Raw genomic sequence first — 23409 nt, 5'->3', positions numbered from 1 at the left:
TCAGTCGTTGGGGCCGGCCGGCGTCCCGTCCCGAGCCGTTGGCTTCAAAGGGCCAGCTCACTTGGGGTTTCCCAATCAGGGAACCAAAATGTTACAGCAAAATTGACCAGGAAGAGACCGAGAGGCAGACTGCAGTACAGCAAAACAGGTTTTATTATGCCGGCGGTCTCAGAGGGGACTCATCACCAAATTCTGAGCCCCAAACAAAAAGTGTAACTGTCTTTTATACATTTTGTTTTTAGGGAGGGACCAGGTGGCAGTCGACAGTTGTAATATGGTTATCTTCAGCAGGGCTGGGGTCAGCCACCTCGGTTCCTGGTCCGGGAGTTGCTGCAAGCAGTTTGCAGAAGCGAGAGAGTGATGGCTATTAGGGGCGGTAGCAGGGGTGGCGAGCAGTGGGTTTCCACTTTAATAGGGGCTAACTGGGATTTTCAGTGTGTAAACATAGGCTACTTGGAATTTCACTGGTACTCCCATTCCTTGTCATCTATTCAGGTGGTAAACTCTTCTCTCCTTATCATCTACTGTGCAAACGCGTTGGCCACAAGGATAATTTCAATATCAGATTCAGAGCAAAAATAATTAAGGTCTTGTAACATTAATAAATAAAAAGGGCCATATACAAACCTGTGGAAGTTTGTGTCCATTCTTTAATATTGTGTGTTGCTCAGTTATGAAAAGGCAAGGGAACATAAAATCCGAGTTTTAGGGATATAACTTACAGGCTCAGTATTTTTTTTTTTGCCTCCTCTAAGCCTGTGTGAATATCAAGGAGGGTAAAAAATTCAGTGTTCTCAGTTCAGTACCCAATATCTGATTTCAGAGTAAAAATTGAACATCCTATTACACCTTTATTTCCCTTTTGTATGCTAAGGCCCAACTCGGCAAAGAGGTCACTGTTTATTCTCTTTACTAAAATCACACGTGCCATAGTCTGTCTGCTTTGTCTAGTTTTGGGGTAACCATCCAATCTTATCTGGGCCCCTCACATCCTCATGAAAATAGCCCTTCTTGTTTACTGAAATAGAAAATACCGGCTCATCAGCAATGTTTGATCAGTTTCTTCAGAAACAAATGTTGCTCTGCTTTCTTTACTATGTTTTTTTTTTTTCATCAGACCCAGTCCAACATAAGTGGGAGAAAAGGTAACTGGAGCCTCTTGAAAAACTGAAGTGAATCAAAGTGAGCTCACAGATTCAGATACAAATCGAGAGGAGGAAAAATTGAGAGATAACATGAATTTTCTGTCTAGCAGGTGCTCTCTACTTAAGATTCCCTTTAAATCCTACCAGAAGCATTAGGTAGGATGAAGATAATTGTGACAAACACTGTTCTCATTGGACAGATAAGGAGGCAGGATCAGAGTAACCTGGGCCCAAATATATCGCTAATAAGCATCATAGTGTGTTCCTTGATTACTCTGTTTTGTGAAGCTCAAAAAGTTTGGGCTGTGTGTGTGCGTGCATGTATGTGTCCATGTGCGTACGCAATCATAGGGATTTTAGTAAAACCGATATAAGGTAGGATTTCCCATAGCTTCCATGATTTCATGTCCTACAGGAATATAATATTCTGGGATCAGGTTTTCATTCTGCCTTCTGTGCTGCATGCTCAACATGCCTGTGACTTTACAGCTGAGACTTGCTCAGGAGGAGCCTATTCTCATCTTCTGGAAGGTTCTACTAATCTTTAAAAGACAAGGACATAGGAAGATGATCCTATAACAATGACCGTAACCACAATTAAAGGCTTCATGTTTGCCACATGTGTGCTTTGCCTGCATTTGCTTTTTCACTCTGCATAACATCCCTGTGGGATACACACCATTATTTCTCCATTTCCAGATGAGGAGGCTGAGGCACCAGAGGATTTATGACTTGCCAAGTGACCAAAAAGGGAGTGTCATCCAGGTAGCCAGTCCAGGCCCACTGGCTCTGCAGCCACTCTGCAATGCTGATTCTGAGCCTGACCAGTTCATCACTGGTGGCTCCCTGAGAACCTTGACTTGGCTCCCTTCCTTAGTTGACTTAGGAAGTATATTCATGTGTGTGTATGTCTCTCCCCTCCTCTCTCTCCCTCTTTCTCTGTCTTAGCTTTTCTGAAAAATGAATAGAAAAATAAAAACTTTAAAAGTAGAAAAAAGGTGGATGGGGAAGATGGCGAAGTGGTGGTTACCTCCTGGATTCCTGCTCCTGGACAGGAAGGCATGGATCTCAGTCTGCCACAATGCTAGAGGATCACTCCTCCAGAAGAACAGTGGTGTGAATCCACGGAGAATCAGAGTGGGACACAGAAAGCAAGAAAGGACTGAGGTGAACGGGAAATAAGATCGCGAAAATCTGGAGAGTGCAGGATGGACAATACAGAGGGGAGTGCAGGACAGCTGTACCCGCCTCACCAGCGAGTGAGGTGGGTTCAGCCCCACAGGAAAGCGGCTTATTTCCCCACTGACCTCCACACCCACTCAATTAGGGATCTGCCTGAAGTTGGTGCAGAATCACCACGGGAGATGTGGGGCTCTGCAGAGAGGAGACGTTAGTGGGAGACATTTTTGATCCCGGAGCTCTGTGCACGGACTGTGCCTCGTGGGGGAAGGTTTAATCTAGGCTGCAGCAAAAGGCAGCTAGGAGATGCCGACCTGTCTCCTTTACGTGGGCGGCTGGGCTCCCTCAATCCCCGGCTCCTCCAGCCCCTGCCGGACCCTGAACATTCACCCCCCAGTGCCAGCAATCTGTGGATGGCCAGCCGCTATTGTCAGGGTCCACAGCCTAGCCGCTGCAGAGCGATTGGGTACCAGGCGGCTCCCTGGGCGGCTCCCTCCCCTAATCCGTGGACCCTCACTAGGAGCTCTGCCTTTGCGTGAACACTGAGTGCTTCTCCAGTCACGAGAGAGTGGAGCGTGGACCTTGCGGACATTGGGGTGGGACAGACCATCACCCACGGGAGCTGCAGCAGCCGGGTCGTTGGGCGAACGAGGGCACCGCCCCTTCCCCCTAGCCACTGTTTTTCACGTGGAGAGAGGCATAAACCACCTCTGGAGAGGAAGAGGCAAGGAAAAAGACGCTTTCCATCTGCAATCAGAACAGCCCAGTGACTTGACTATTAAACCAGTTTTGGGTCAAATTAATTCTCTGGGGCTAGACTCAACAGGAGCAGCCCCCCAGCTGAGGTAGCAAAATCCTGAACAACAGGTGAAGGGCTCCCTCTAGTGACAGAGGAGGCAGCTCACCTGGGCTGCTGCACAGCCTAAGAACAGCACGCACGGCATGCCTCTATCCAGACTAAAGCTGAAAGAAGCTGAAAGAAGGGATCTAACAATTGATCCAGATGGGAAGGGCTTATCAAAAGAACTCTGGGAGCATAAAGAATCAAACTGAAATCTTGCCCCTAAAGAGGATTACCAGCTCTCTACCAATTGACACAAACCAGATTCAAAATAGCAATATGTCACAGGAAGAATTTCAAACATGGATCATAAATAAGCTGAATATTATGCTAGAAAAAATGGATAACCAACACAAAGAAACCACAAAAAAGATCCAGGACTTGGAAGAAAAATTCACTAAAGAAATCGAAATATTGAAGAAAAATCAAACTGAACTCCTGGAAATGAAGAATTTATTCAGGGAGTTACAAAACACAGTGGAAAGTCTCAAGAGCAGGGTAGATCAAACAGAAGAAAGAATCTCAGAACCAAAGATAACAGTTTCCAATTAAATAAGTCAGTCACAGAGATAGAGCAAAGAAATAAGAGAAAAGACCAGAGTCCACAAGAAATGTGGGATTATGTGAAGAAGCCTAACGTGAGAGTTATCGGCATTCCTGAGGGTGAAGAAGACAATAAGCAAGGGTTGGATAAGCTATTTGAAGATATAATTGAGGAAAATTTCCCAGGCCTTGCCAAAACTCTAGATATACAGGTTCAAGAAGCTCAAAGAACCCCTGGGAGATTCATACCAAATAGGAATACACCACGTCATGCAGTCATCAGACTGACCAAAATATCCACTAAAGAGGCCCTTCTTTGAGCTGTAAGGATAAAGAAACAAGTAACATACAAAGGAAAGCCTGTCCAAATTACACCAGATTTCTCAACTGAAACCTTACAAGCAAGAAGAGATTGGGGCCCCATGCTCACTCTTCTGAAACAGAATAATGCCCAGCCTAGAATCTTGTACCCAACTAAGCTAAGTTTTATATACAAAGGAGAAGTTAAGACATTCTCAGATAAACAAAAACTCAGAGAATTCACCAAGACAAGACCAGCCCTCTAAGAAGTACTCAAAACAGAGTTACACATGGACCAACACAAGAAAGACCCGCGAATGTAAAACTACTCAAAGAGATAAAGATCAAAACCCAGTTATCACAATGGCTCAAGAGAGAAAACATTACAATGAAGTTCAACCCAACAAGATGAACAAAAATCTGTCTCACTTATCAGTTCTCTCATTAAATGTGAATGGACTGAATTCCCCACTCAAGAGACATAGACTGGCCCAATGGATAAAAAAAATACAAGCCAAGTATCTGCTGTCTTCAGGAAACTCATCTAACCTGCAAGGATGCATTTAGACTGAAAATAAAAGGGTGGAAATCAATATTTCAAGAAAACGGAAGCCAAAAGAAAGCTGGTGTGGTGGTTTTAATCTCCAATAACTTAGTTTTTAAATCAACAAAAGTACTGAAAGACAAAGATGGTTACTATATACTGGTGAAGGGTACAATTCAACAAGAAGACATAACTATGCCTAATATATGTGCACCCAACTTAGGTGCACCCAGATTCATAAAGCAAACCCTACTTGATCTGAACCAAAAGATAGATAACAATACTGTAATAGCTGGAGACTTTAACATGCCACTGACAGTACAGGACAGATCTTCCAAACAAAAAATAAACAAAGAAATAATGGACTTAAATAGAATGCTAGAACAAATAGGCCTGACTGACATTTATAGGAAATTCTACCCAAAATCTACTTCTCATCAGCTCATGGGACATTTTCCAAGATTGACCATATCCTAGGACATAAAGCATGGTTTTTTGGGTTTTTTTTTCTTTTTTCTTTTTTTTTTTTTTTTTTTTGAGACAGAGTCTGACTTTGTTGCCCAGGCTAGAGTGAGTGCCGTGGCGTCAGCCTAGCTCACAGCAACCTCAAACTCCTGGGCTTAAGCGATCCTACTGCTTCAGCCTCCCGAGTTGCTGGGACTACAGGCATGCGCCACCATGCCCGGCTAATTTTTTCTATATATATTTTTAGTTGGCCAGATAATTTATTTCTATTTTTAGTAGAGATGGGGTCTCGCTCAGGCTGGTCTCGAACTCCTGACCTCGAGTGATCCACCCGCCTCAGCCTCCCAGAGGGCTAGGATTACAGGCATGAGCCACCTCACCCAGCCTATATCCTAGGACATAAAGCATGTCTTAAAAAAATTTAAAAAATAGAAATTATACCATGCATCTTCTTAGATCACAGCAGAATAAAAGTAATAATGAACCCTAACAGAAATTCTCATTCCTAATCAAAGTCAAGGAAGCTAAACAACCTTCTCCTGAAGGATTATTTTATAAATGAAGAAATCAAGATGGAAATCAAAAGATTCTTTGAATTAAATGACAAAGGAGACACAAGTTATCAAAATCTGTGGGACACAGCTAAAGCAGTCCTGAGAGGAAAATTTATTTTCACAAATGCCTATATCAAAAAGACAGAAAACTTACAAACAGACAACCTATTGAATAGACTCAAAGAGCTGGAGAAGGAAGAACAGATTGACCCCAAACCCAGCAGAAGGAGAGAAATTATTAAGATCAAATCAGAACTAAATGAAAAGGACAACAAAGAAACCATAAGGGAGAAAACTGAGTGATCCCTACCTGAAGTCTTCAAATAACAGCATGGAGAACTATTTGACCAAGCTGCTGCTAAACTGCAATCTGAATCCAATAGAACTTCTCTTCTAGGGTCTACTGATGACTAAAATCTAAACCAAGATCTAGCTTGAAAATAATCAAAATATGTACAGATTTTAAAGAAATATATGCTCTGAAAGATAATCAAATTTTATAACTGGGACATTTACATGACATTTTAATTGTTTCCCGTTAAATATATGATGTGAAAAACTTTATTATAAGAAAATATTTCTGTACCATAAAAAGTAAAAAATAAAAAAATGAAAAGCCTGCTAACCTGCTGGCAATTAGATTGGGATTGTGCTGGATCTATAGATTAATTTGGGGAGAACTGACATCTTAACAATAATGAATCTTTCCACTCATAAGCAAACTGTATCTCTCCATTTATATAGGTCATATTTAATATTTTCAGTAATATTTTATAGTTTTTAGTGTATAGGACTTTCCATATTTTGTCACATTTATCTGCATTTCATTTTTTTACAAAGTTGTAGATATTTTTAAAATTTCAATTTGATTGTTAATTGCTAGTATATAGAAACATTTGATACTGCTATGTTGATTTTGCATCCTCCAACCTTGCTAAACTCACACATTCCAGTAGCTGTTTTGGTAGCTACAATCAGATTTTCTACCTAGACCAAAGGTTGTCAAAGTTTTTCTTTCTCAAACTACTCCTTTACTAAAGATAGTAAATATGTTAGACTTGTAGCAAAATAGTCCCTGTTCCAGCTAATCAACTATGTCATTGTAGTATAAGAGCGACCATAGACAATACATAAATTAATGAGCATAGCTGTGTTTCAATAAAACTACTTACGAAAACAAGAAGCTGGCCCCCAGGATGGAGTATACTCACCCCTGTTATGTAATCATGATTGTGAATAAAGACAATTTTACTTCTTCCTTCCAACCTGGATGCCTTTCTTTCTTTTTCTTGCCTGACTGCACAGGTATCATGGCTTTAATTCCCCAAGTCCACTTTCTTGAAAATCATTGTTTAATATATTTTGTCTGTCTTGTGTTTGGTTGTTTCCAGTAAGAAGGTAAATCCAGCCTCTTACTCCACCCTGGCTAGAAGCAGATTGCAGTAGAACTTCAACACAGGCTGTTGACTGGCTAGAATGCTTTTCTTCCTCCTGTGCTTACTTGCATTCTTCTCATCCTTTATTCCTCAGTGTATCCATCTCTTCTTCCTCAGGGAAATCTTCCCTGGGTCCAGTATAGATCAAATTCTCTTATGTGATCATGAAACTCTGTTTTCTTTCTTTCTTTGTTTTTTTGAGACAGAGTTGAGACTCTGTCACTCTGGGTAGAGTGCAGTGCCATCAGCCTAGCTCACAGCAACCTCAAATTCCTGGGCTCAAGCGATCCTCCCGCCTCAGCCTCCCAGAGTGCTAGGATGATAGGCGTCAGCCCCCACACCTGGCTGAAACTCTGTTTTCTTAGAACATCTACCTGGATTTATATTTTTCACTTATTTTGTCTTTATTCTTCACTACACTTTAAGCTAAACAAGAGAAGCAGTATTTTCTGTTTTATCTGCAGAGGTGAGTATGTCTTCCACATCGTAGGCACTCAATATATATTTGTTCCATATAGGAATGAGTGAATGTTAAAAGGCACAGTCCTCTATATCCAAAAAGTACTTGAAGATTTTATTTCTGTTTTGTTGTCTCCCTGATACAGATTCTGTTAGCCTATTAAAAATCTAGGAAGCAGTGCCTTCATGTGAAAGATTAATAGAACTTCAAAATCTCACTGTAAATGATGTACAGTAAAAATTTTAAAAATGGCAAATAATGTTAATGTACTATAAAAAAGCTATCCAAAACAAAAGAAATAAAATTACAGAGCATCAAAAAGTTGAATGGGAATGAGAACTCTACAGTTTGAGGTATAGCATTCTAGTTTTAAAGACATATTTATACTATTTATACTGGAAATATGTAGAAGAATTTTTGTAATTTGTGACTTACCTTTTGGGGGATTCAACAGGGGAAAAAACTTCATCTTATGGAGTGTAAAATTCTTGGAAATAACATCACAAGTTCTCAACTGTGACTACTTCTACTAATAATTGAAAACATACTCTTTTAACTTGTAATTTCACTGGCTATATAGAAGCCCACCATATGGAAATCTCATTATGTATTTAACAAATTGAATTTCAGGTTTCTAAATTTTTTGTATTATAATTAATGTTGCAATGAACATCTTTTATAATCTTTTTCCACATTTCCAAATATTTACTTTGAATAAATTCAATATATAAATATTTCATAAATGTATAGAAACTTTTTTAAAAAGGTCTTTGATCAATGTTTCTAAATTGCTCTCAAGAAAGTTTATATTAATTCACAATTCAGCCAATAAAATAAGAAATGGCCAATCTTCTTTTCCAGAAGATTTTTTTTAAAAATTTATACAGTTTTACTACTCAAAAGCTAAATATCAAAGGCCAGATACCACAATGGCTCAAGAGAGAAAACATATCAATGAAGTTCTACCCAACAGGATGAACAGAAATCTCCCCCACCTATCAGTTCTCTCAGTAAATGTGAATGGCTTGAACTCCCCTCTCAAGAGACATAGGCTGGACCAATGGATAAAAAAATACAGGACAAGTATCTGCTGTCTCCAGGAAACTCATTTAACCTGCAAGGATGCATTTAGACTGAAAATAAAGGGGTGGAAACTGATATTTCAAGCAAATGGAAGCCAAAAGAAGGCTGGCATAGTGGTTTTAATTTCAGATAACTTAGTTTTGAAATCAACAAAAGTAATGAAGGACAAAAATGATCACTATATAATGGCGAAGGGTACAGTTCAACAAGAAGACATAACTATACTTAATACGTATGTACCCAACTTAGGTGCACCCAGATTCATAAAGCAAACCCTACTTGATTTAAACCAAATGATAAACAGCAACACCATAATAGCTGGAGACTTCAACACCCCACTGACAGCACAGGACAGATCCTCCAAACTGAAAATAAACAAAGAAATAATGTACTTAAACAGAACACTAGAACAAATGGGCCTGACTGACATTTCCAGGACATTCTATCCAAAATCCACTGAATATATGTTCTTCTCATCAGCTCATGGGACATTCTCCAAGATTGACCATATCCTAGGACACAAAGCTTGTCTTAAAAAATTTTTTAAAATATAAATTATACCATGCATCTTCTCAGATCACAGTGGAATAAAAGTAGAAATCAACCCTAACAGAAACTCTCATTTCTACTCAAAGTCATGGAAGCTAAACAACCTTCTCCTGAACGATTATTTTATAAATGAAGAAATCAAGATGGAAATCAAAAGATTCTTTGAATTAAATGACAAAGGAGACACAAGTTATCAAAATCTGTGGGACACAGCTAAAGCAGTCCTGAGAGGAAAGTTTATTTCCATAAATGCCTATATCAAAGACAGAAAATTTACAAATAGACAACCTAATGAATAGACTCAAAGAGCTGGAGAAAAAAGAAAAGACCGACCTCAAACGCAGCAGAAGGAGTGAAATTAATAAGATCAAATCAGAACTAAATGAAATGGACAACAGAAAAATTATATGGGAGATTAATAAAACAAAAATTTGGTTCTTTGAAATGATAAACAAAATTGACACTCCTTAGGCTACACTAACAAAGAGCAGAAAAGAAAAATCTCTAATAAGCTCCATCAGGAACATGAAAGGAGAAATTACAACTGATGCCACAGAGATACAAGATATCATCTATGAATTCTACAAAACACTTTATGCACGCAAACTGGAAAATGTGGAGGAAATGGACAAATTTTTAGAAACACACAGCCTCCCTAGGCTCAACCAGGAAGAAATAGAACTCCTGAACAGACCAATATCAAGAACTGACATTGAAACAGCAATAAGAAAACCTTCCCAAAAAGAAAAGCCCCAGACCAGATGGTTTCACACCTGAATGTTACCACACCTACAAAGAAGAACTGGTGCCTATCCTACAAAAGTTATTGCACAACATCAGGAAGTACAGAAGCCTCCCCAACACACTTTATGAACCCAATATAACTCTGATACCAAAACCAGGAAAGGACGCAACAAGAAAACTACAGACCAATATCCCTTATGAATATAGATGCAAAAATTCTCAATAAAATCCTAGCAAATGGAATCCAGGTGCTTATCAAGAAAATAATCCATCATGATCAAGTGGGCTTCATCCCAGAGATGCAGGGATGGTTCAACATATGCAAGTCTATAAATGTAATTCACCACATAAATAGAAGCAAAAACAAAGACCATATGATCCTCTCAACAGATGCAGAAAAAGCATTTGATAAAATTCAACACCCTATTATGACAAGAATGCTTAACAAAATAGACATAGACAGGGCCTACCTAAAAATGATACAAGCCATATATGACAAACCCACAGCCAACATCATACTGAATGGTGAAAAATTAAAAACATTCCCACTTAGAACTGAAACTGGACAAGGTTGCCCACTGTCCCCACTGCTATTCAACATAGTGCTGGAAGTCCTTGCAAGAACAATCAGGGAAGAGAGCAGAATCAAGGGTGTCCAAATGGGGACAGAAGAGATCAAACTCTCACTCTTTGCTGATGATATGTTATTATATCTAGAAAACCCCAAGGATTCAACTAAGAGGCTCCTGGAATTGATAAATGAATTAAGTAAAGTCTCAGGATACAAAATCAATACACACAAATCAGAGGCATTCATATATGCCAATAACAGTCAAACTGAGAACCAAATCAAAGACTCAATGCCCTTCACAATAGCAACAAAGAAAACAAAGTACCTAGGAATATATTTAACTAAGGAGGTAAAAGACCCCTACAGGGAGAACTATGAAACACTGAGGAAGGAAACTGCAGAGCACGTAAACAGAAGGGAAATTATACCATGCTCATGGATCAGAAGAATTAACATTGTTAAAATGTCTATACTACCCAAGTGATCTACAGGTTCAATGCAATCCCTATTAAATTACCAACATCATTTTTCACAGATATAGAAAAATAATTTTACACTTTGTATGGAACCAGAGAAGATGCCATTTAGCAAAAGCAATTTTAGGCAATAAGAACAAAATGGGAGGTATTAATTTACCAGACTTCAAACTATACTACAAGGCTGTGGTTATTAAATCAGCTTGGTATTGGCACAAGAACAGGGACACAGACCAGTGGAACAGAACTGATAATTCAGATATAAAATGATCCTCATATAACCATCTAATCTTCGACAAAGCAGACAAAAACATACACTGGGGGAAAGATTCCTTATTCAAATAAATGGTGCTGGGAAAACTGGATAGCCACATGTAGAAGACTGAAACAAGACCCATACCTTTCACCTCTCAGAAAAATCTAATCACAGTGGATAACAGACTTAAATCTAAGATGTGAAACCATTAGAATTCTAGAGAAAAATGTGGGAAAAACTCTTATAGACATTGGCCTAAGCAAAGAATTTATGAGGAAGGCTCCAAAGGCAATCACAGCAACAACAAAAACAAATAAATGGGACCTGATTAAATTAAAAAACTTCTGTACAGCCAAAGAAACAGTCCCGAGAGTAAACAGACAATCTACAGAATGTGAAAAAAAATTCTCATGCTACACATCTGATAAAGGACTGATAACTAGAGTCTATTTAGAACTAAGGAAAATCAGCAAGAAAAAAAAATCAAACAACCCTATCAAAAAGTGGGCAAAGGACATGAATAGAAATTTTTCAAAAGAAGACAGAAGAATGGCCAACAAACATATGAAAAAATGCTCAACATCTCTAATCATCAGGGAAATGCAAATCAAAACCACAATGAGATATCACTTAACTCCAGTGAGAATGGCCTTTATCAAAAAGTTCCATAACAAGAAATGTTGGTGTGGATGCAGAGAGACAGGAACACTTATACACTGCTGGTGGGACTGCAAACTAGTGTAACCTCTGTGGAAAGCAATATGGAGATACCTTAAACAGATACAAGTAGACCTACCATTTGATCCAGCAATCCCATTATTGGGCATCTACCCAAAAGAACAAAAGACATTCTATAACAAAGACATCTGCACCCAAATGTTTACAGAAGCACAATTCACAATTGCAAAGATGTGGAAACAACCCAAGTGCCCATCAATACATGAGTGGATTAATAAAATGTGGTATATGTATACTATAGAGTACTAGTCATCTATAAGAAACAATGGTGATATAGCACCTCCTGTATTTTCCTGGATACAGCTGGAACCCATTCTAATAAGTGAAGTATCTCAAGAATGGAAAAATATCCTCACATGTACTCACCATGAAATTTGTTTCACTGATCATCACCTAAGGGCACATTTAGGAATAACATTAATCGGGTGATGGGCAGATGGTGGGGGAGGGGATGGGTGTATACATACATAATGAGTGCAATGCACACCATCTAGGGGATGGACACGTTTGAAGCTCTGACTCGGGACAGAGGGGCAAGGGCAATATATGTAACCTAAACTTTTGTACCCCGTAATATGCTGAAATTTAAAAAAGGGAAAAAATGTGCTAGAGAGATGTATATTTAAATTAATCCTGCTATTATGTTTTCAGCTGGATATATTAGTTAGGTTATGCTGAATTACCAAACAACCCCTAAAATTCCAGTGGCATAGCACCATTTTTTGCCCACCTGGCATTGCTGACTAGGTGTTCAGGCTTAAAGGTAGCTGTCTTCACATGGTCATTCAGGAACCAGGGTTCTTCCATCATGTGCTTCCACCATCCCTCAGACCTCATCCATCTGTCCCCCTCAACAGAAGGAAATGTTCATGGAGAAATGAACGTGGGAGAAAATTATGGGGTGGGTCTGGAAGTGGCTCACATCAGCCCATTTCTCTTCCCTTGGCAAGAACTGGTCACATGGATACACCTAATACAAGGGAGGCTGGGAAATGCAGCCCAACTCTGTGTCCAAAAAAGGGGAGAATGGATTTCGATGGACAACTAGAGTTCTCTGCAATAGTGAAGAACTCATTTAGATTTATTGTGTTTCTCAAATCTTTATCAAGTGTCTACTGTGTGCTAAGCAGTGAGATAACTAAAAGCCGGACAGAGAACTGACTCAGCAGTGTCCTGGCCTGGGACAAGGTGCCATTCTAAAGAAGGAGACAAGATGTGGTATGAAAAGCCTGTCATGCTAAGAGGCAAAAGGATACAGTGACAGTGATCTGAAGTTTACTGAATTACTACAGATTGGAGACCTGTCTCAAGATGATAGCCGTGGACATCTACTTTTGGAAATAAACAAGATTTGGTTGTGGAGGAAAACAGCAGTGGGAACCATGGAAGTACATAATTTATGTACAATATATATTAAGGAATACTATGCAGCCATTAAAATTACATTTTCAAAAATTTTAAATGACAAATGAGTACTCACATTAAGTGCAAAATTAATTGGAAATAAAAGATGATCCCAGTTTTAGAAAAACTGTATATCTAAATTTAGATAAAAGTATACAGATATGGTAAGTGATAGTTTTCAAATTTTCTCAACTGTGCTTTTTATATAATCAAAAGGATTCCATAAATGTGCTTGGGTTTGATACAGTATTTTCTTTAAGCCAGACATAGCTACTTGGGACATAGTCCAGTTCTCCCACTTTCCCTCCTGCACGCTGCTGGTCCCCGGAGGTCAGTGGTCCTCCACTCTGCATTCTGTCCTGGAATCCAGGCCCTGACTCAGGAGCTCAGCAAGTACATGCTGAAATATCATAGTTGGCAAGGGGCCTACTTTTTCATAATGTAAAATGACAAAACCAGAACTTCCACTAGAAGACACTCGAATACACTGAATCTTACAGAATTTGCCTTGAGCAGTCCAAGTGGGACTCAGGCTCCTTTCGCTGACAGAACCCTGGAGCCCTGCAGCATTCATGCCACTTCCCCTGGGGCCACCAGAGGGCAGTACGTGACTGCGTCCAACAATGACATAGCCCCACTTCAAACATTTTACAAAGGAGCCTTCTTCAGAACATGTTTTAAAACCTTAGGGGATTTTGTTACATAATGAACAAAAGTCATTCTTTAACAAAGACACCTGTACCCGAATGTTTATAGCAGCACAATTCACAATCGCAAAGATGTGGAAACAACCCAAGTGCCCATCAATCCACGAATGGATTAGTAAACTGTGGTATATGTATACCATGGAGTACTACTCAGCTATAAGAAATAACGATGATACGACATCTCTTTGGTTCTCCTGGAGAGAGCTGGAACCCATTATACTAAGTGAAGTATCCAAAGAATGGAAAAACAAGCATCACATGTACTCACCAGAAAACTGGTTTCCCTGATCATCACCTAAATGTACATCGGGGAAGGATACCAATTGGATATCAGACTGGGATGGGGGGGGTGGGGGAGGGGATGGGTGTATGCCTACATGACGAGTGCGTTGCGCACCCTCTGGGGAATGGTCATGCTTGAGGGTGCAGACCCGGGGAGGTGGGGGGGGAGGGGATCGAGGTATGAATACATGGTGAGTGCCAGGCGCACTGTCTGGAGAGTGGGAGCGGACGCGCTTGGGACTCTGACTCGCGGGGATGGGCGGGACAGGGACAATGTATATGACCTGAACTTATGTACCCCCATGATGAGCTGAAATAAAAAAAATTAAAAATAAAAATAAAAAAATTAAAAAAAAAATGTTTATTTGGAACAAACATTTTATTCTTCAATGTCATTTGGAAGCTAATGAAAATTTGCTACAAGGAACAAATATAAAGTAATCCTCTAACTGGAAGGTGCAGCTTGTGACACATACAGATGTAAAATTGTGTTCGACCCCACAATCTCCATCCCTCCTCCATCCATCCATCTATAAACACCTGTCTATGTAAAATATCTCTTGACAATTAGATATAGGATATTATAGATATTTGTCAACCGTGTTGCTGCTTCTTTTTGATCTGAATCTTTTCATAGGAAGGGGTCTACTCATAAGACAGTCAAAATGTAACTGAAACAATGAGAAATGTAATAAAGAAAACAGACAACACACCTCAGCAGAAGTCAGTCAAAGTGGGAAATCTCATGGTTAGCATAGCCACAATCTAGTATACATTGTCCACTAGCCCCAAACCGCTGAGCTTTCTTTTCCCTGGGGAACATTACTAAAATCTTGTATAGCCAAAAGAGCTTCAGGTCAAAATAATGAAAAGTGGCTGCCACAATTTTGAGGCAGAGATGAGGTATGATTTTAATGATGTGTACTCTGCCTACAACAGCTCATCACTCTGTATTATACTATAATCCCTGGTCTCCCTCACCGGACAGTCAGCAACCTGAAAGCACAGTCTACACTTTGATTCTGACCAACCACCAGTCCCTAGCTCAATACCTGGCATAGAATAGATACCAAGTACTGCTGAATTGATAAACTTGAGACTCAGATCTGAAAAGCTGGAGAATACTATTTGCTTTCTGCCAAAACAGCCTGGATATGAGGTCACCATAAACATGCCATTTCATAACCTGCCAGGGTCTTTAAACCTGATTGCCTTCCCACAACATCCCCCAGCCAGGACCTACCTGGCCCTAGGTATTTTCTAGAACACTATCCTGCTTTGACTTCTGTTCGCTTTGGCTTCCCTGATGGTCCTACTGTGTGGTTCTCCACTCTAAGTCCCAGTGACAGCTCCCCAGACCTCCCCCCTCTGGCCTGCGGCCATCACCTGCTCTTGGTTCTGTGCACAGCCTTGACTGCAGCGTCACCACCTTGACTGCAGCGTCACCTTAAGAGATGCCCCAGCATGTGACTCTGCGGAGCCCACACAGCCAAGGTAGAACTCACCACCCCATCTCTTCTAGCATTGCCACCAGGTATCAGCGATTCAGATGTGTACAGATGTGTAGAGAAGAAAAAGGGTCTCATGCTATCTTCCCTGAAAATGAAGCCCAATTCCAGACAAGTTAGTAGTGGTTGGTTTTCCCTGCTGGATAGAATAAGAAAACTTGATGGCAAAAAATATAAACTGCAAAATACCAAACAAATGACAAAATAATTTAAACAATGTAACTGTATCTATGTCTTTCTGTTATGTTTATAACTCTATCAAGAAATTTAAGGTGAAGCCAACTCAGCATTCTAGGGATGGCTAGAATGAGAAAGTTCTGTTCCTGAAGGCAGGAACCAGCTCGCTGCCAGCCCACACCTTGCAGAGACTTCAGAGTGCCTTCTCCCCCCGACAGTTGCCAAACCCAGGCAGGCTTGCTTTTCCTCTCTGTCAGTTCTAACTGTGACTATTAAAGAGCTTCGTGCCATGGCCTCTTCACAGAACCAATCCACCAGGAAAAGTTCTCTGCTTTTTAGAAGAGAAGAGTCCAGGTCAGCTGTAGCCTGGGCCATGGGGCAGGCATCTGGGACCGCAATGACAGGCTGCCAACATCCAGTGGCTGGGCCAGCCCAAACACTCACCCCTGTCTCCTCTGCTACTTCAAACTCATGGGTGTCTCAGCCAGATGGGATTTGAGTGGGAGAATCTCTGACGTCAACAGGTCCCATAGGCTTTGCCAATCCCATCCACCCTGAACCAGCCCACCACCTCTCTCTCCTCTGCCCAGAAGCAGAGTGTAGCTCTTCTAGACATGTCGCATCCCTCCCTCCCTCACATACTGCAGTCTCTGTCACCTTCAGGGGCCTGAACCCCGGCATTGCACAGGTAGGTAGGAGCATCCCAGCTCTGCACACTCACCCCCCACACACATCCAGGAGAGACCAAGGCTGCTGGACTTACCCCCACCATGAGCCCCCAAACAAGCAGGCAAGGCAGCCAACATCTTCATCAGCCACTAACAGAGCCCTTGGGGCAGGGAAATTCACATGCTGGCCCCAAAGCTCCAGACCACTGGCTGCCATATGTGTGCCACCCATGGCATGGGAGGCTTCTCCTGCCAGACCTGGGCTGCTGTCCCAATAGATAAAATGTACTTGCAAGACACGGACCAAGGGTACAAATGGCCATTGTAATGCACATGTGCACACCAGTCTCCAAGAAACACGGTAAGGTGGGGACATGGACCTTGGGACTTCTTATTGCCACTGCTCTCAAGAAACAGTGGCCCTTCCAGAAATAATAGCAATAGCCTCCTGGGTCATTTTCTGCTCCCTCACTGCTAGTCACTGGGGGGAAGGACAGACTAGCCCCTGGGGTGAATGTCAGCATATTTAAGGGGTGTGTGTGTGCGCACGTGCATGCATGCATGCCTGTGTGTGTGTGTGTGTGTGTTTCTGTTGGGTTTTGGTACATTCCTTGTATTCCATTTTCATTTTTGTTGTCTCTTTCTCCCCTTTCTACATGAAGCCCCTAGTCTGGCTGACACTATCACACTGTTACTTGAGTGCAGTATCAGTGAGCAGTCCCAAGGGCCAGAGACCCCACCCGTCGTGATTTCCCAGAGTGGTATACACAGGCAGGTAGATGAGGGAGTCCCAGACTCATGGCCAGGGGCCCCTTGGTCTGTCCCTGTTGTTCAAGACCATGTCACCACACGAGAAAGCAGCCCATGTCTGGCAAAAGAAGGTTTGTTCTACCATAGGTTGAGGCAGCAGCCAGTGGATTACACTGATGGGTCCTTCTCTTGAACTTTGGGGCCCATCAGTGGCTGGGAGAGGTGGAGGACACATGGGGCCTCTGCCGGCTGGCTCTGGGCACTGGGTTGGGACCCTGCCACCCAGTCTCTCCTAGATGGGTGTGGGGGTCAGTGTGGAAGGCTGGGATGGCTCTGCCTGCCTGTGGGATGCCAGTGGTGGGGAGCAGAGAGGACAGAGATTGTGTTGTGTGGAGGAGCTGAGCTCAAGTGGCACTGGGAAGGAACTGTGCTCCACTCGCTGTATGAGGAAAGAGAGAGTTGGCTGGCTATTTCAGGGCAAGGGGCTGGTAAAAGCCCGCCAAACCTGGAATTGTAAGTGGATCTCCCATTCTAGTCCCATCCAGTCATGAAGCCCATGAGCTTCAGGCAGCAGAGGAGATGGGCCTGGGGCTGGCACAGCCCAGGCTGCTGCCGACCAAGGATGGACGTGGGGCCAGGGCCCCCAGGCTGCCTGCTGTGAGCTTGACTTTGCATATGGAAGTGTAAGATCAAATGCACACCAGAGGGACTGTTTCTTGAGGTCCCAGAGGATTCCTCTATTCCTGATGAAGCTGTGACTGCTCCTGAGATATCATCTATGCTCCGTCTTCTATCACTTAGGATGCATGCCCCAGACAAAAATTTTGACAACATGCCTAATGCTCTCTGGGCTAAAAATTCCACCTACATGGGAAAAATAATTGGAAAAGAACCTATAAAAGTTCAGACAGGTCCTACCAAACCATTGCCTAAACTTCCCCCACATCCCTTGAAGCTACTTCAAAGGAAGGGTAGCTATGGCCAAAAGCCTCCTATTCAAAGAGCTTTTCATGCCTTGCACCAGTCCTTGTAACACCCCCATTCTTCTGGTAAAGGAGGTAAATGGCTGAGGACGTCAATCTGTTCAAGAACTCAGGGTTATCAACAGAACTGTTATTCCTCATTTCCCAGTAGCATGCGACCCAAAAATCTACTCTGTCTTCACTTTCTCCCTAACAGCCCGCATCACCGCAGTCACGTTCTGCCCTGCTGCTTCCCGTGTTCCTCTAGATCAAGGGGCTCAACACCTTTTTGCCTCCACCTGTGAAGGGCAACACAATACCTGGACAGTCACAGCCCAGGGGGCCACTGAGGGTACCCCCTCCTATTAAGGAACCAAGACTTAAAAGAATTAAATTTCCCTTGTGATTCACTTCTGACACAACATGTAGGTGACATCCTTCCTTGTTCAGAGAGTAAGGAAGCCTGTAAAAAGGATTACAGTCACTTGATCTCAGCCTTAGCAGAAAAGGAACATAAGGTTTCAAAAGATAAATTACTATTTTGCCAGAACACAGTTCATTATTTAGGGCATGACCTATCCAAAGAAGGAAAAGCACTCTCTCCTGACAGACTAAAGGCTATACAAACTTATCCCAGACTCCCCCACAAAACAATTAAGAGGATTTTTAGGTTTAACTGGACATTGCAGACAATGGGTGCCAATTTTTTCTGAGATTACATCTTTGTGAACTAAGAGACCCTCTGTTAGTACAACTCCTGTGGAAAGTAATTTGAAGATACCTCAAAGAACTAAAAATAGAACTACCATTTGATCCAGCAATCCCACTACTAGGCATCTATCCAAAGCAAAAGAAGACATTCTATAATAAAGACATCTGCACTTGGATGTTCATAACAGCACAATTCACAATTGCAAAGATGTGGAAACAACCCAAGTGCCCATCAATACATGAGTGGATTAATAAAATGTGGTATATGTACACCATGGAGTTCTACTCAGCCACAAAAACCAATGGTGATCTAGCACCTCTTGTATTATCCTGGATAGAGATTGAGCCCATCTTTCGAAGTGAGGTATCATAAAGATGGAGAAACATGCACCACATGTACTTGCCATCAAACTGGTACTAACTGATCAACACTAAGGTGCTCACGTGGTAGTAATAGTCACTGGGTGCCAGGCAGGTGGGGGGGTGAAGGGGTGGGGGTTAGAGTGGGTGGGGTGGGTAAACCCACAGCTAATGGAGACGGGGTGCACTCTATGTGGGAAGGACACACTTGTGGCCCTGGCTTGAGCAAGGCAAATGCATTTCATGTAACCAAAATGTTTGTACCCCCATAATATCCTGAATTTAAAAATAAAAAGAGACCCTCTGCTTTGGGAGCCCAAATATGAGGAGGCCTTCTACAACCTGAAGAAGGCACTTCAACAGCCTCTTTCCCCAGGCAATCAGCACAACAGAAAGCCCTTTAGTCTATTTGTTCAGGAGAGATCTTGACAAGCCCTTGGGGCTTTAACTCAACTTCGTGGAAACCATCAAAAACCCATTGCTTATTACAGCCTTCCCATGGACTCAGTTGCAAAGGCTTCTCCCTCCAGTCTTAGGACAAGAGCTGTCACTGCTACCCTGTTTCTGTTTCTTCTGAACTAGTTCTAGGTTTCCTGCATGACCTCACAGTTCCTTATGCAGCAAAGATGTCACTGCTGAGACCACACACACACACTGCTGAGAACACACAGCCCTTTTCAGCCAGCCCACCAATCTCTCACTGGATCCATGACACCCTGCCTCACACGTTACCTTTCACCACTGGACACTGCAACTCCCCCGCCCCTACCAGGAGAAAGGGGCCTCATGATTGTTGTACCTTAGTTTGGGAACTCTCTGTGCCTTGCTCAGATTTATTAAAGATGCCTATTGAGAACTCTGACCTAATATTATTTGTTGATGACATCTCAAAACTGAAACTGGAGGTTATCAAGCAGGATATGCTATCACTAATCTAAGCTCTCCTTCAGAAGACAGTCCTTTCCTTGAGGTAAAATTATACCAGATGGCAGAATTTATTCCTTTTACTAGAACTTGTCAACTAGTCAAAGACCAGAGGGTAAATACATATACAGATAGCAAGGATGCTTCTGGAGTAGTGCATGACTTTGGGATGCTTTGGAAACAAAGAAGGTTTCCTACCTCTGCTGGAACCCCCATCAATAATAAACAACAAGTTAAGGAACTTTTAGATACACTCATACTTCCTAGGGAGATGGCGGTTATAAAGGTCAAGGCTCATGTGAAAAAAAACGTGGAAGCAAAAGGAGATGCTGTAGGAAGGCATTACACCAAACAAGTCGTATTACCCAAGATTATGATCCTGTCTAAACCCTCAAAGGATAAATCTCTGGAGAGATTCAAAGAGGACATTACAAAATATCAGTGTTTAGCCCCTGATGTTGAAAAGAATAAATAGAAAAAATCTAGTTGCACCCTTCACTAGATAATCTCTAGTAATCTAATCTCTGGTAGCACCAGATGATTTCAAATGGATATTAACTAAGTTTCTCCACGAAACTACTCATCAAGGAAGACAAATTGTTTAGTATCTTAAATCAACATTGGTCCAGAAACTTTACAGACAGCTGAAGTGATTTTAGGGTCGTGTGTCACCTGTCAATAGCATAATCCTGACAAGACTGTCAAGGTCAGACATGGCCAGGAACCAAAGTTTCAAGGGCCCTCTGAACACCTTTAACAGATTTCATCCAGTTTATCCTCTCCATGTGATTTTGTTATGCTTTATTTATTTTATGTCTACTTTCAGGATGAGTTGAAGCATTTCCTTGCCAAAAAGCTACAGCCCTTAAAAGCTCACTAAAAGAGTTGCTTAATTTTGTGGTTCCATCCTGGGGCATCCCAACTTTTCTACCAAGTAGTCAAAGGACACCTTTTTTTTATTTCAGCACATTACAGGGGTGCAAATGTTTAGGTTCCATATATTGCCTTTGCCCCACCTGAGTCAGAGCTTCAAGCATGTCCATCACAGTGCGCAGCACCCGTTAGGTGTGAATATATCCATCCGTCCCTGCCCCCCTCTCATATGCCTGACACTCCATGAAATGTTATTACTACGTGTGCACTTAAGTGTTGATCAGTTAGTACTAATTTGATGGTGAGTACATGTGGTGCTTGTTTTCCATCCTTGTGATACTTCACAAGGGGCTCCAGCTCTATCCAGGATACTACAAGAAGTGCTAGATCACCATTGTTTTTCAGAATGCATATTTTATAGGAACTATCATCAAAGAATTCCCTGTAAAGCCTTACCCCTTACTCAAAAACCACACTGTCCTTACCACTCACAGTCTTCTGGAAAGGTTGAAAAATAAAATTAGCAAAATTTTCACAAACATTTGAACTCCCTTGGCCAAAGTTACTCCCACTAGCCCTTGTAGCCATATGATCCACTCCCTTAGGAAGATATCAATTATTCCCCTATGAATTAGTGAATGGAAGTCCCATATGTCTAAGAATTTCACTCCCACTACTAGACTCTGCCCTACCGCCCTATTGCAGACATGGCAAAATACTGCAAGGGACTCACACACTATAATACCCAGTTACCATCAGCAGACTAAGCCTCCTTCCCACAGTAGCTTCCTAAACAGCATTCTTATGACCTTCAACTAGGAGACTTCATCTGTTGGGGAAAACATCGGAGAAAACCTGCTGTTAAATTTCACTGGAACCAGCTCTATCAGGTCCTGTAGCAACAAATAAAGCAGTGAAACTGCGAAGTCAATCTCTGGGTTCATGTTTCACGACTAAAGAAAACTTCAGAATTCCACACAACTGAAAGACTACTCACATAGAGGACCTCAAACTGAGGATTCTCAGAGACCCTCCAGAAACAGCTGGTCTTCAGAAGTAGACAACTGAATATGCAGATGATGACGGAAAGTGGACAGCTTCTGACCAAAACATCAGACCAAGATTCCTGTCTGATTCCTGTTAGGTTTTCCTTTTTCCCGCTTGGTTACTCTTCCTCTCGTCTTCTATAGACCCCGTTTTGTCATTCACTCATAATGACCCTTTTAGCCTTTTCTTTCCTCCAGTGTAAGAGTTAGGTCTGAATACACTCATTCTAACACCCTTCTTAGATTATCCCAGCCAGTAGCCACTGCCTTCGACCTCACTGACTGCTGGATATGCCGTCCCTCTCCAGACGCCCATGATCTTAATAAAAACCTCTGGGCAATTCCGGTCTCATCCAATGGAACCATAGGCATCATAGCCAATGGCATTTGCACTTGCACCGACATCCACTGTTGACCCCAAACAAGTTAACCCTTGACTTGCTAGAGCCCTTCTCTCCCAGAAGGATAATAATGAGCATTAATAATAATAGTTGATCATTTGCCAATAACAATGAATGGTTCTTTTACCGATTACTACAATCTATTAGATCAGACCCTCGAAAACTGTCAATTTGAATTCAACAACATTCATAGGGCAATAGGCCAAATCGTTGCCACCCGTAAGAGAGTAAGGGAGATCCAAATACGCAACCGGGCTAGTGTGAGGCCCTGGTGTCGACCCTCTGTGGCGAATGGCTTTTCTACCCGATCTCCGTGAATGCCTGCTGAATACTCCCTTTGCGGCCAGGACACGTAGGCCTGTTTGCCTCATCCACTTTGGTAGCAACAGTGTTCCGGGAATTGTACACAGAGCCCCTAATTATATAACTCCTCAGGGTTGGAAATCCAACCCAGACAAGAGCGTGAAAATTCCGATTATTCGGGCAGCCGGGGCGAGCCGGGCGGACGGGGCTCCGCAGAGCGGGCTTTGTTCTTCTCAGTTGGCGGTCTTCATTATTTCCGCAAAACAGTCCAGAAAATGAGTTCCGTGATGCTCTGTTAGGAAAACGTCCAGTAGCTTTTTCTGCCCGCGGACCGGGCCCACGTCTCCCACAGCTCAGCCCTCGGCCAGCTGCGGATGCGGCGGAGTGCGCATGCGCTAGGGGAGGGGCAGAGAGGGGGGTCTCGTCGCCGGGGCTGGAGAGCAGCGGCA

This window comes from Lemur catta, chromosome 9 (assembly GCF_020740605.2).
Source record: "Lemur catta isolate mLemCat1 chromosome 9, mLemCat1.pri, whole genome shotgun sequence".
NCBI lineage: Eukaryota > Metazoa > Chordata > Mammalia > Primates > Lemuridae > Lemur > Lemur catta.
The sequence above is the reverse complement of the archived record's forward strand: the minus strand, read 5'-3'. Positions refer to the sequence as shown.